The 14853-nt window shown below is 34.8% G+C and overlaps 1 protein-coding gene and 1 long non-coding RNA gene across 3 annotated transcripts in view; both read left to right on the plus strand.

The window, feature by feature from the left end:
* SNF4Agamma (SNF4/AMP-activated protein kinase gamma subunit) overlaps positions 1 to 14853 on the plus strand; it is a 924355-nt gene that overhangs the window by 227814 nt on the left and 681688 nt on the right. The window lies entirely within an intron of this gene.
* Positions 1 to 14853, plus strand: part of LOC145668702 (uncharacterized) — a 91878-nt gene that overhangs the window by 1994 nt on the left and 75031 nt on the right. The gene's annotated exons all lie outside the window — the stretch shown is intronic.

Raw genomic sequence — 14853 nt, forward strand, 5'->3', positions numbered from 1 at the left:
CAACTGATTTGTGTGCTAATCATTGATGCAATTGGCCAGGGGTTCACTTCATGGTAGAGCCTAGTTTCTAGCTTTGTGTTAATTTACAGAATATTATCCGTTCGTACAGAATAAGTTTCGGTTATAGTTAAGGAGCCGTACTTCCCATTTAGGGAAGGACGAGAAACGCCATACTTTCAGGAATTATTCATTAACTATCTAGGATGTTAAAAAGTAGGTAATAGACTGAGTTCTTGCCCTTGTACTTAGGGTGTTTAGGTAGTGCAACAGTAAGATGTATCCTCGTGCACGGGAGATGAGAAGTAGCTGTTCTTAACTATTACCGTAGGACTTGTCCTACTCGACACACATCTATAGACATTTATCATTTATTGTATACATACACTTACACAAATTCCCATTTACACGTTAACATTCTAAATTTCCTGCCCTTTCCTTTCCTAATTTCCAAACTACCTGGATAGGAGACAGACACCACCCCTTTTGACTTAAGGTGAGTTTAAAGATGGACAAATCATAAATAGAATGACATTTAGCATCTCCGCCAACTCTTTTATTTGCCTATTTTATGTCGAAAACAGCACTCAACCAACCCCTGCGGAGCTTCTAACCCGTTCCTACTACTACTACTAGTAGTAGTAGTAGTACCCTACCCCTACTCCTACTTCTACTACCTTACCCCTACTCCTACTTCTATTTCTACTACTTAGATTGGGGAGGTACTAAATATCAGTCCATAAATAGATGACAGCATATTTCTCCTATTTTCTAATGTATTTGTTAGGGGCAGACACGTACACAAGAATTTATTTCGACAGGGGCTGAAATTCAATATGAGTATAAACTATATTGAAAATTGTAAACCTGTCCTTAAAATTAGAGTAAATTTACTGAAAAATAGGGATTTTTGAGAGTCTGGACCACCAGGACTTACACTTTGCGAAAGTGTAAACAAAATAAATGCAAGTATTATTTAAAAAGTAGTTAGCAAGGAACCAAGACATGATAAGTCATCAATTACCGTTGAGTTCATTTTTCTAGTCGCTGTCTTCACCTAGATTTTTGGCTAATTCATATTCTGGCCACACTGTAATTTCTATGGATGCAACTCTGACAATTCTTCCGCTTCATTTTGTCGGATGTAGAATGAGCTTATCTATTATTGTGGGAAGTTACATTTCATTATTATTTTTTTTTTCATTTACGAAAAAAAGGGTAAAAGAAAACTTGGTAGCTTTTGTATCATTTTATTAGTAGTCTACACCCTTAAGGTTGATGTAAAGGGACAAGTTTTGTCAGTAGATGTCACTACAGTCTTCGTATCTCATGTATTTTTTACATTTCACGAAAATTTACAATTTCTCTTACAAATTTCGACCTAGAGACTTCAAACTTTTGGAGAAGGAACTTCATAACCTATCGAAGGCAACAATCCGTGCCGATGTCTTATTTTGAATTTTCTTCATTGTTGAAAGAGTTATATTATTAAAGGTTTGGATATCCCCTTCAATAAACAAGCGATTTCAACAATGAAGAAAATTCTAAATAAAAAATGGCATGGATTGTTGCCTTCGATAGGTTATGAAGTTCCTTCTCTAAAAATTTGAAATCTCTAGGTAAATCTAAGGTAAATTTGTAAGAGAAATCGTGAATTTTCGTGAAAGGTAAAAAATACATGAGAGAGATACGAAGACTGTAGTGACATCTATCTGCAAAACTTGTCCCTTTAAACTAACCTTAAGCACAAATACCGAAGTTTTATATACAACGAACAAACATTGGTGAAGTTGCTAAGACCTAGTAGACAATGTTATTCCAAGATCTTATTTCCAAACCTTAGAAATGGTGAAGTGAACTTCTTCGTGGTTCTCGTACGTGAATTTGGCGCACGGGACCTGGGTTCGTTTCAAGATGAGAGCTAATGTTGTTCGAATCCGACGTTAAGCTGATAAACTTACATCTCATATACCCACGGTGCTGCAAGGGATGTTAAACCTCAATAAGTTAGCCAAATAAAATGATCGAAAATGGTCTGAGAAATGGTCAAAAACTAACGATAAAAGTCAGCTCCTCACATAACTTTTACATTTGGTTGGGTTTTGAACTCCTAACCTTTCTACTATTGCACACCATACCCTTTGTTTGTATGCCACTTTGGCTTGCGTATAGACCATGGAACCGCGAGTTCGATTCTCAGTTAAGCTAAGTTATGTTCCTTTCACTTTATCATCCGCCAGTTAATGTACTTATGAACATGGGTATCTAAGTTCGTATATAACTTATTTTATAATAGGCAATGAAAGATGAGAAATAGTTTATCTAAGAAAGTCAGTCAACCATTCCATCATTCTTATGGTAGAACTGAAAAAAAAGGCTACAAAATGGAATCAGAACAGTGGAATTTTAACACTTTGAATCCACGACCTTTCGAGTTAAAGGTAAGTACACTATCCATTACTGTTTAAACTTAGTTTGTAGGCCAGTGTTGGAAGTGGAAAAAAAGCAGAGGTGGTATGTTTTATTATGATTTTGACTCGACATACTGGCTATCTAAATGTTGAAATTCAGTTAAGGTATGTTGCTTAAAGGATCGCATTTCTATTTATATAATGACTGAAAACCATTGGAGATCTTTTCTGTAGTAACGCGAGAGGGGGATATGGAGTGACTGTGATCCCCTCCAACAACTTTCTGAAAAAAATAATCCCTTATGTTATATTATAGAAAATCATAGAAGAAAATGCTCAAAAACCGAATGAGGATATTAATTACCTGTGGGAAGACTCTCGGTTCCCCACTCGACTGTGGGGTATTCAAACACGCGGAAGGTCCTCCCCACAGCAGACAACTCCTAAGTGCACCCATGCTCAAAACATGGCAAGAAGACACACACATATATACATAACAAAGAAACAATGCAATATGGCACATCAAAATATAAACTAGATCAACTTCTTTGAAGGCACCTCATTTTAAAAGAAAAGGTATTAAAAGATCAGAAAAATGTGGGTGTTATCAATTTAGAAGTTATTTCTACATAAGAAATAAAATATTTTCACGTGCAAAACTATTCGTCAATTACTATGTATGAAAATGTATTTATTAAAGGTATTTAGCATCTACTTTCCAGTGACAGTATGTTTTGATCATTGAAAAACCAGGGACGGTATGTCTTCAATCACTAAAAAACCAGGGACGGTATGTCTTCAATCACTAAAAAACCAGAGACGGTATGGCATACCACCGCACACTCTCACTTCGACCACAGTTGTGGGCTATTGAGGTTTACTGATAAAAGCATAAAGTCACGAGTTCGATTTTCAGTCGAACCAAGGACTGATTCTTCTCAGTTTATCATCCATCAATTACTTACTTTATTTAATTTTAAAAAAATTCATAAGCTTATTTTACATTAAGGAACTAGTCTCTGCGCTATCCAAAAATACATGTTTCAGAATCCTGTGATACTCACACAACAATTTTTTATAGAGGGAGTTTTCCTGCACCATGCAATTTGAAGTACTCACCAACTACCTCAATAAAAAGTGTTGTGGAAGTACCGCAGGATTCTGAAGCATGGATATTTGGATAGGGTACATAGTAGTTCATAAGTGAAGTCTTGACCCGACTACGGTAGGTCCCATAGTATTGGAGCTATGGACCTTTAAAGTTCATTTTTTCATGTTTTCGGCAGCCTATAACTCTGAAAGGAAGCATTTGTGCACCCAGGTTGGTCTATACTTTTTGTATTATCTTGGTGTCAAGAATTACCTCCCAAATGTTGTCGGTGTTGTTTTGAAACACCATCTATATATATATATATATATATATATATATATATATATATATATATATATATATATATATATATATATATATATATATATAAATATTTTGTGCATGAAGGACAACCAACCATATCCATGAAGTAACCATTCCAACATTAACTTGAGAAAATGCAATTGTGATTTCTAACAGAGGGATTTGAACCCATATGACCTTCCCCTCGGTGAACCCAGAACACTAATTGCTAAGTTATTCTCACTCAGTGACTATTTTTAAATTCTTTTACGTATTTATCATCTGGTTTAGCTTGCTATGTATGACCAAACTAAATTTCTAGTTTCAACCTTTTGTGAAGAACCTATGGCTGGGAATATTGATTTTGGCTTGTCTGTTTCTGAATATATAACATCTGACGTTTATGAGGCTGTAGATTAATCGAGAGCGGGTCACTCCGGGAATCGAATTGATTTTTGTTATTACTGTCTTTTCGTATAGGCCTAGCTTGGCGCCGTTATTTCTGAGAAGAAAGATAGTTACATAGTCTTTGTGACAGGATGAAGTAAAAGAAAACAAGTTAAGTTTCGTGACTAAATTGCCGTTCTTAGAAGTAGGCCAATAATTCTGATAATTTTTTCTTTTTTTAAAATAAATAAATAAATAAATAAATAAATAAATAAATATATATATATATATATATATATATATATATATATATATATATATATATATATATATATATATATATATATACATAATTTAATGGATTTACCTTCAGGATTAAGAAATAAACGGTATCTACGAAGTTACATGATCGAGGTAATAAAACAATCAAAGAAGCTCGCGTTGGGTCAAGGATCTTCGGAGTACCACATAAAAAACAGAATATAGATAGGATAGAAAATGTTTTTAGAAAGTTCCGAAAGCTTATAAAACGGTAGCTTTATAGAATATCGTATTGAGATCGCGGAAGAGAGCTCCTTCGTGGCTAAGCGGTTAGCGTACGCGCCTTTGGCGTGGGAGATCCAGGTTTGTTTCCCGGCGGGAGCTTATGTGGTTCGGATTCCACGGTTATTAGTAAGTTCACGTCTCATGTAGCCTCGCTGCTGAAAGGGACGCTAAACTCAAACTCAACAACAGATCGCGGTTCCGAAAGGTCTTGAAATCGAACTCAGTATTCACCACACAAGTTGAACATTATACTGGCTACATAGCTTAAAGAATTACCTCATTTCTAACTAGCAATGCAGGGAGCGGAGCACGGTGGCTATATGGTGGAGCGCTCACCTCCGGTGCTAGGGATCCCTGGTTCAATCCCAGGGCATGTGATTCTCTGGTGGACAACACCGTGTCTGAGTACTTGCTTGGGGTTTTCCCGTTTTATCCCACATTCTCATTCCACCAGTTATTTTATAATCAATTACTTAAAGTAATTGTCCGTCTCCTTTAGCCTAAAGGGCATAAACGTTTGACGTTAAATATTCCATTCTTAACTTAAAATCCAGACGAATATACCTATGTATATTGGTATAATACAGTAGGATCATAGGCTATATAGTTTCACGTTTTTAATGAGTATATTATCTCTGAAGGTCCAAATGATTGCTTTGTATATATATTCTTGGTGTTACCATTATACTTTCTTTTTGTACATAAATTAATGTGCGTTATATCTTGATAAGCCCTCGTATCAATTATTTCGAACTACTTTTGGTTGGTAAGTAAAATAAACCAGAAAATTCGAATTGAATTGACAGCTCATGCGGTTCAGATCCCACGTTAAACTATAAGTCCACGTCTCATATGGCCTCGCTGTTGAAAGGGACGCTAAAACCCAAAATCAAATGTATTTATTTTAGTAGGTTTTCTTTTTTTAAAATCAGATACTAGTAATAGCTGGAAAATTCATCGAACTGTTCGGCTAAATTTTCGGACGTTTTTGATAATAAATAGTTTTTTTCATCTTTCATACCCACGAAAGAAAAATCTGGGAAAGAAATATTGACAGAACTAAGATGAAATTCATCATGATGGTAACTTGTATAAAATGACTCTTCTTTCTCCCTTCTCTCCCCCTCTTTTTCTCTGATCATAATTTCCTTTTTACTTGTTCCAACTACATCGACAAGAGGCAAAGTTCACTCACTGCGTCTGTTCTGTTCCCTTATCAGTCTTTCTCCCTGCCCCCTTAGGTTTCTATATTTATCAACATTTATTTTTCTCGGTTGAAAAGACAATCATAGATAATGTATTTTGTGTAGGTTTCTTCTTCGTATTTGTGATACTAACATACAGACGGTAGTCGTAAAAGAACGGTAGTTCCACCAGAAAAACAAAAAAAGAATAGCCTATCTTAATTTTGTTTGTTAGTAGGGTACGGTAGATGAAATGAAATTAAAATGGAATCCTTTCAGTTTTATGTCCCACGATTACAGCTGTGGGCTAAAGGAGACAGAGGGTTAATTAAATGGTTTGTGAATGAAATTTCTGGAATGAGAATGTTGGAGAAAACCTCGAGAAAACCTACGTGCACGATGTTGTCCATCACAAACTCTTGGGATCGATTTAGGGACCTCTTCGCTTCAGAGGTGAGAGCTTTACCACTGAGACACTGTGCTCCTACTCCAACAGCTTCCAAATTCTATGTAATGAAACATTTTGTTAATCTGGTAATAGGTAGTTCACTAATACTTAGGGTTACCAAATATCCTCTTTTATCTGGATATGTCCCCTTTTCCGGGCCCTAAAAATGGTCCAGTTTTTTTTATTTTAAAGAAAATGGGGGAAATGTCATCTTTTCTAGGGGGGGGGGGGTCAACTTTTTTGAAGTTTGTCATATAGTAATTCTGTTAATACTCCTTGTCCTAATGACATACTAATGAAATAACATACATTTTCAGAGTAGGGTCTATTGTTTTTAAAAGATCGAAAGGATGCAATGTCAAATGTTCTTCGTAATTTCGTAGATTGTAGTACTTAGTAACATGAATTAATTGAGTGTACTAAATTAGTTGAGTCCAAAACCGCCAAGAAATTGTAAAATGGTCTTCAAATTCATTAACGTCATCACATGATTTGAGGATGAACTGATTAAGACTTAGCAACAGTATAGAAACTTCGACTTCCGTAATTAGATTTTCACTTCTAATTTTCGGAAGGTAGAAAATGTGACACACATTATGCTTTGCCGAGCCGCTCATATATACATTTTATACAATAAATACATACAGGCATTTTGTGATGGAAACAAATATCTTTTCTGCTGACGTCACCGTTAAACTTTAGCCGATCAACAATCAATTAATACAGAGATTGTTTTAATACAATTCAACCAACACCTTTAAAAGCAGAGAATTTGGCAAGGGGGCTTCATGAATCAAAAGAGGACATTGTTTTTTCTTTGGGGAGGAGAGAAGTTGAGTTGATTTTGAGTTTAACGCCCCGTTCAGCAACGTGACTATATGAGATGTGAACCTACTGAGTAACGTGGAACCCGAATTACATGAGTTCCCGCTGGGAATTGAACCCGAGTCTCCCACGACAGATGCGCGTACGCTAAGCACTTAGCCACGAATGAACTTGGGTGAGAGGAGGATTTGACATGAAACATTTAAACCAAGTATGAATTAAAAAAATGTGTAAAAAGAATCAAGAACTACACTTTTAATCAAGACTTTTCTAACAGAGGTAGGTTATTGGAATCAGTACCATTGAGATTTCATTTAGAACTGAAGTAGCATTATTTTTGACGGGATATATCAGCAGAATTCAGGGATTACGTTATGTATCTAGGGAGGCACCACAGCTTAAGGGACCTCATACCGGCCAAATTAAAATACCGCTAATTTTACAGTAATTGTGTGATATTTTCAAATAGATAAAAGATAATCGAGATGTGAAACAAGAGCGCCCGAGACAATATCATTTAAATGAGATACCGTTATCGCGACTCACTTATCTGCTTTCGATTTCGAGCCATTTTGAAAATCGGCACTTATTTTCGCGTTTCTAAACGGCTGAAATTGGAAAGCCACTAGGTGTTGTCTTGTGATAACGATACCTCAAGCAAAATAATGTTGTCTAGGGCGCCCTTGTTCCACATTTCAGTTATCTTTTATCTATTTGAAGATATCATACAATTACTGTAAAATTAGCGGTATTTTAATTTCGCCGGGATGAGGCCTCTTAAAAGTTCTTGGCTCTATGTATGCTTATATATGTTAGTATTTTTGAATGTTTCCACAGGACCAATTTATAACGAACCATACAGTATGTCGAATCCCAGGTGTTACCCATTGTTTACGAGAAACAGTTGTTCAGGTGTGGCTGTAATATATAATATGCAAGCATACGCACACAGTAGAGTGCAGTATCCAGTTGCATGCAATGTGAGAGGAAAGTACAGACTCGTTGAAACAGCAGCTTGTTTTTCGCTGTCATATGTGTTTGTTTAAAAGCACATTCCTCTCCCATAATGTTGATAGCATTCACGGGAGCGTATGGACTCTGGTGCGTTAATAAAATAAACTTTTAGGTCATGCGTGGGATAGAATATATGGAGCTTTTAATAAGCGATGCTGTTCAGTTGCCTAGTGGTCGACCGAATTTGTATGCAGCCTCAGACCAAATAAAATACTTTTAAGTGCAAACCATACCATAAAATGAATGAATACTTACTGTGACACACAGTATTTTTTTCTGCCTTTGTTGAATACTTTACTGGATAATCATATCACTGTATGAATATATCGCCGATAGATATTTCATTATTACGGTAGTTCGATATTTTCCGTTGTTTTTTTTTTTTTCAAGTATTTATTGGCGTTTAATATATTTCGATATTTTGATGTTCTAAGTGGAGAAATGTGTAACTATTATGGAAGTAGATTGCTTAGTGATTATAACCAATTATGAGGGCACGTGGCTCAGCGGTAGATTGGTTAGCTCTGGTGTGTGGCGTCCCTGGTTTGAAACCCGGCGAAGTAAGTTTGTGGTGGAAAACATCGTGTCTGAGAGTTCTTGGGCTACTCCCGCTTCCTCCCACTTTCTCATTCCGCCACTTCTTCCATCATCATGCGCTTGCCTTAATCTCCCTTAGCGTAAAGGGTATAATCATGGGACGTTAAAGTCAGAGATTTTATTTAATTTTTTTTTTACAACCACTTATTGACAATAGAAAGAGATAAGAGCAATGCAGGTATATATATTTTTTTTCTATATTATGAAATAGAAGCTATCTACCAGATATTCATTGTTTCTAGATGTAGTTGGAGCGCTCGTGCAACTATAAACATAATTTTCTTCCTTTCAATTTTTTATATACTGATTCATCAAAATTGTCGTGTGCTGAAGTGCTACCCAGTCACCCTCACTTGGGCTCGCAAGCTTTAGGCTCGTGAGTTTGGACATCCCTATGGTCAGGGTTTCAAAAATCCACTCGTCTGCTTGCCAGTGGCGGGTACTTTTTTACATTTGGTGAGTAAAGTCACGACAAGTAAAAAAAAAAAAATGAAATGAAATCTTTGAGTTTTACGTCCCACGGTTATGCCGGTTAGGCTAAAGGAGACGGTGATTATGAGAAATGAGTGAAATGGTGGAATGAAGAAAGTGGGAGGAAACGGGAGAGCCCCGAGAAAACCCACGCACACGGTGTTTGTCCACCACAAAGTTCACTTGGCGGGAGCAGGGTTTGACCACGACAAGTGAAGTACATTTGGAGAGTATAAAAACTGTGACCATAAAATGGTTTGGCTAGTAGATTATTTTTATTTATTTATTTATTTATTATTATTATTATTATTATTATTATTATTATTTTTTTTTTTTGTTTGGCTAGTACTTGCAAGCAAGAATTTACTATCAAGCCCCGCCTATGGTAGAAAGTAACAATTTTGCAACCGGAGTTTTGAGGGAGTACTATGGAATTTGTACGTGATCGAATTCTAGTCGAACGCACTCTACAAAACGCTTACTGTTCAACAGTAGTTCTTGTGGAATTGTCTTGTTATCACTAATCTTCAGCGAGAAGACCTATATTTCAGGAGACTCGATGAGAGAAAATGCGAAGACGTATATATTGTGCTTGGCAGAAGCAACTGCTTGTTGCATACTCAATATTGAAAAATGTCTGCTTGGCTTGAAGCCAGGGCAATCTGCTTGGGATGCTATCTGTTTGCTGAAGGTTAGAGCTGTGAGTGATTATTTTGCTTTTGCTGTCCACTTACAGAGACGTTTGTTGGACTACTTATCAATCCAATGGTAATCATATATTATATAATGACCAAATGGGTTTGAAACCACATCAGATTCAGTGTTGCAATCAGGATAAGAATCAGCTGTTTCTCGGATGCGAAAAGCAGTTGAACGAGAAGCAAGAGATATCAGAAGGAAAGTGTAGCTTTTCCTGTATTATATTTAGATAAACCATTTAAGATATCTATACGTCTAATAGTGACAAATCAACTTTTTTTTTTATTTTTTTCTTTTATTTCAATACCTTTCTCAAACTGACAATGTATTTGTGTCTCGCGAAATTCTAAAATTTGGGGTGACCTGTAATATATACATTGACTTTTTTCTTCGTTGTTCACAATTATGTATTTTTCTGAGTGAATTTTTTTGGAGTACGTATCTATAGAGGCAGAGTTTGGGAAGCTGAAGATTTTGAAAGACGATATTAAGCATTCATTTTTAGACTTCCAAACTATGCCCTTTCTATTAATCGCAGCCCAAGCTACTTGAACCCGGTCGATTGCCTCCTCTTTAGATAAAATAGATGGCATTGCGTCCCTATTTGTTTACTAAAGCAGTCTATCAGAGTTACCCAGAAGACATCACGAGGAGTCTTCCATACTTAATGATGATAATTTGAGCAACCCACATTATGCTTTATTTTTTGCTTAATTATGCTTTATTTTTTTCCAAATTATGCTTTATTGTTAATTTCAATCATTATTTTACCTTAATCGTGTATAAAGTATAATAATAACTTTATATTAAATATTCTAAATATCTTGATCTATTTTATGCAACCAGTTTCTTTCATATTTGATGAACTTTCTACTTAGTGCACTGTAAAGAGATTGGTTTACTCGAAGCAGTTTTTTCTGTTACTTGTGTGCGCCTTAGAGGTGCATATTGGAGTGAGGTCTTCACTTCAAAGGATTACGCCGAAAAGTTTACAGTAATAAAAATAAGCTTTTCATTGCTGCATCATTATGTTCTCAAAGATTTTGCATTGCAAATATTAGTTCAAAAAATATTAATACAGTATATTAAATTTGCAGTTAAATAGAATTTTCCAAAAATTGTGCTATATATTTTAAATTATGCTTTATGCTTTATTATGCTTTTAAAATTATTTTCTTCTGGACCCTTAGACAACCTTAACCATGTTCAAGGTACCAACCGTATGTGTAAATTGCTGTTATGCTTTTGGGTTGCTTTAACAATAATTCAAATACATTTTAAGTCACCAGTACTAGTTTTGTTCATTTAAAGCAGTTTTCAGGTAATTCATATTTTAGACCGCTAGTTTCAGTTGTTTTCAATTATAACAGTTACAGATATTATTATTATTATTATTATTATTATTATTATTATTATTATTATTATTAGTGTGGCAGAAACTTACATACATTGATTTCACGAAATCAAATTGGGAAACAAATTTATTTATTCATTTTAGGATTTTTTTCTCTGAGGAAGATTACTTCCTTCACCATATTTTTCATGTTCCTTCGTCTTTCTTTGCTTCTGATTTTGATGTATACATCATACTGAACATCCTTCAGAACGTCGGTAAAGTTGTAGATGGATGGGTGAGAAACATAGAAAGATTCATTTAGCTTGGAATGAAAAGATTCACAACTGTTTGTTGTTGCACTGAACTCTGGCCAAACATCCGGTGTATAAAAGGCTTCATCTGAAATATAATTATTGAAAACGTAATCCGTAAATTCTATAATTATTTCGTCTACAGTCTGTATGGCCATGATATCATCAATGAAACATTGATCTACATATTCTGGGCTTAGAAAGAGCAAGTGAAAAAGGTACTTCAGAAACTTGCCTTCTTCTAAGTTTCTTTTAACACTTTTGCCAAACATCCTCTAATTTTTACTGAAGGGCAAACAAGTTTGGTAGCAGTGTGATGTACGTGTATACATCAAAATTCATGTACATCTCGGGTGGGGCGAATCCTAAATCTCGTAATTCACACTGTCATGTCGTATAATACACTTCAAACATTTCTGTATAAGTTTCTACCTGTTTGTTTGGCAGCAAAAAGAAAAACAGAGGCATATACACTCCATTAACAAGTCCATGAACAGTGAATATTTGACTAAAATATGGTGGACAACTTTTGAATGTTCCATCAACAAACACGGCACACAAACATCACTCAACATTTAATTTGTAGACGTTCAAAACACAATAATTTCCTTCTCAGTGTCATTTGTCACTAGAAATTCTTCACCAATACATGTTTTAATATATCCATAGGTTCTAGTGCAACATGGGTTTCTTCACGATTTTTGGGCAGTTTCAGATAAACAGATATTTAAAAACTTCTGATGTTTTTCTTAATAAGGTTCACATCAGACAAAGTAGGTACGTAGCTACTACGTACACTCATGTCCAAAGTGATTGTCGCATATCTATATCTGTCTTCTTGTAAGAATATAATTTGATCATGATTTTGTAGGGTACTTTTAATACTGATACCGTGTGTATAATTGGGGAAATGCATATTTGTGGTAAATTACATAGGAAAAGAATTGCAAATACGAAAATTAGAATAAGTAAAACAAAATGTTGCTAAATGGACAAGAAAGTTTTATTTTCGTTTCATTGTTCTTATTTACTGCTCTTTTAACATGAAATTTGCCACATACATGTTTTTACCGATTACACACATACTAACATTATAAGAAATACTGGGCGAATTAGTTATCAAATTATATTCCTACAACATATTTACAGACATACGACAGTAATTTTGGACATGAGTGTACATCGCCTTGTTTAATTAAGTTCGCTGTGCAAAAATTTTGATGGTTTGTTTGAGGGCGATTCTCTGGGGAGTGGTCCATTATCACTAAATTTTCAAAATTAATTTGAAACTATGATGTGTATATTTTTATATTAAGAAATAGTGTAACTATATACTGAGACATTTAAAACCTTTTTGTAAAATATGTATTTGTTAGGTTTTGGCCAACTTTGTCTGTTCTACACCATGCTCAATGCTTTCCACATATCCCAATTTTCAATTAACTTTCAAACTAAATTCTAAATCTCTAATTATATGAACAATAGCAAAAAATATAAAGTAAACCTTTGGCAAAAACTTGACAATTTTGTTTTAATTAATGTTTGATTCTGGTAGGCAAAAATCATAGTTTTCTTATGTCATATTTTGCTGTCCCGTGCGTAACGGAAAACATGTATTTTTCGTGTTTCCTTTGTAATTGTAGGAGATAAAGTATTGAAACTTTTGCCCCAAAGTAGAATTATTATTATTAGCCTGTTAGTGGCACTTATTAAATTGTTATATTATCCTCCTTATTTATTTCATGAGGTATAAAAATGATGTCCCGTGCGTAGTCCCGTGCGTAACGTTACGCACGGGACATTTACAGATTTATGCAAGGAAGTGAATAAAATTAAGCTATTAAGATTTCAACACGTGTTTATTGTTATTGAGGTTAAATAATAAAGAATAAACTTTTATATTAACTCAAAGAAACATGAATTTGCTCAGAGAAACTACACCAAACATAACTAAACATCACTACTTATAAAGTTTATGTCAAGTTACATAGAAACATATACACGAGGCTTAGAAACATATTACTGTATTATGATAAATTACCCTATTTTTCATTAGAAAGGTAGGTGTCTAAGGTGGTTTGACAGTCTCGTAGGGGGTCGCTTCAAAACTCTTTAGTTCTTTTCAAAAACGCCTGTTGGTTCTGGAAATTTATAATACATTCTTTCACCCTTTATCAACAAATTAGGTGCTGGAAGTATAGGGTATATTTAAAACTTGCTCAAATGAGACATAAAATTTGTTCTTTTCATCAAAGCAAAACTTCGTACAACTGTTGCCCATGCATTTTAGAATTGTTACCCTAATGTCCCCATCATCTTCATCACTTTCAGACACACATATATGCCGACATTTAATCCTAACTGGTATTTCTGGAAGAACCACAATCAAATTTCACTAGGAGAAATATACCTGCTCTAATATTGCCCACTCTGAGCTCAAGAATTGGAGGGTTGGCATATCATTATGAAAATAGTCTTCAAAGTTGTGTTCTGAATTAAAGTCCTCTCTTAACTTGAATATATCATTCTGTACACTGGCACTCTTTTCGTTTTCCTTGAACCAGTCTGACTTGAATTACCTTGTTCTTCACATTTTAGAATGTTTTCCTCTTCTAAATGGCCAACAACAAATGCGGAATGAGTTTCGCAAAATTAACGTGAGAGGAAAAGAGTTTGTCTTTTAACTTGCCTATAACGCTGCATTCTCACTATTTTTCAGTCTCACCTTACCCTTATGTTTAAGTCTAAGTGTTCTACCCTTTTCAGCGCCACTCATTGCTTTTATTGATCGATTCAGTTCATCATTGACAATATTATTTGCAACAGAATTACTTGCTTGTGAATCCATATAACTTATTAAAGAAAAGAAAAAAACATACTAAAGCAAATCTTCACAGTGAAGTAACATCATACCAAATAACCAAAAACCAACTGTTTCCCTCCAATTCACTTTCCTGCATTTCACCTGACAATGCAGGTCACAACATTTTTTTTATTTTTTTTTTATAGAGGGAGTTTGGCTACAGGCATATAAATTGAAGTACTCACCAACTACCTCTATAAAAATTGTTGCGGAAGTACCGCAGGATTCTCAAACATGGATATTTTAATAGAACACATGGTAGTCTTTAAGTGAAGTCTTGACCCGACTACAATAGGTCCCATAGTTTAGGAACTATGAACTTTTAAAGTTCATTTTTTCATGTTTTCGGCAGCCTGTAACTCCGAAAGGAA

This window comes from Thermobia domestica, chromosome 13, assembly GCF_964235325.1.
Source record: "Thermobia domestica chromosome 13, izTheDome1.hap1.1, whole genome shotgun sequence".
Classification (NCBI taxonomy): Eukaryota; Metazoa; Arthropoda; class Insecta; order Zygentoma; family Lepismatidae; genus Thermobia; species Thermobia domestica.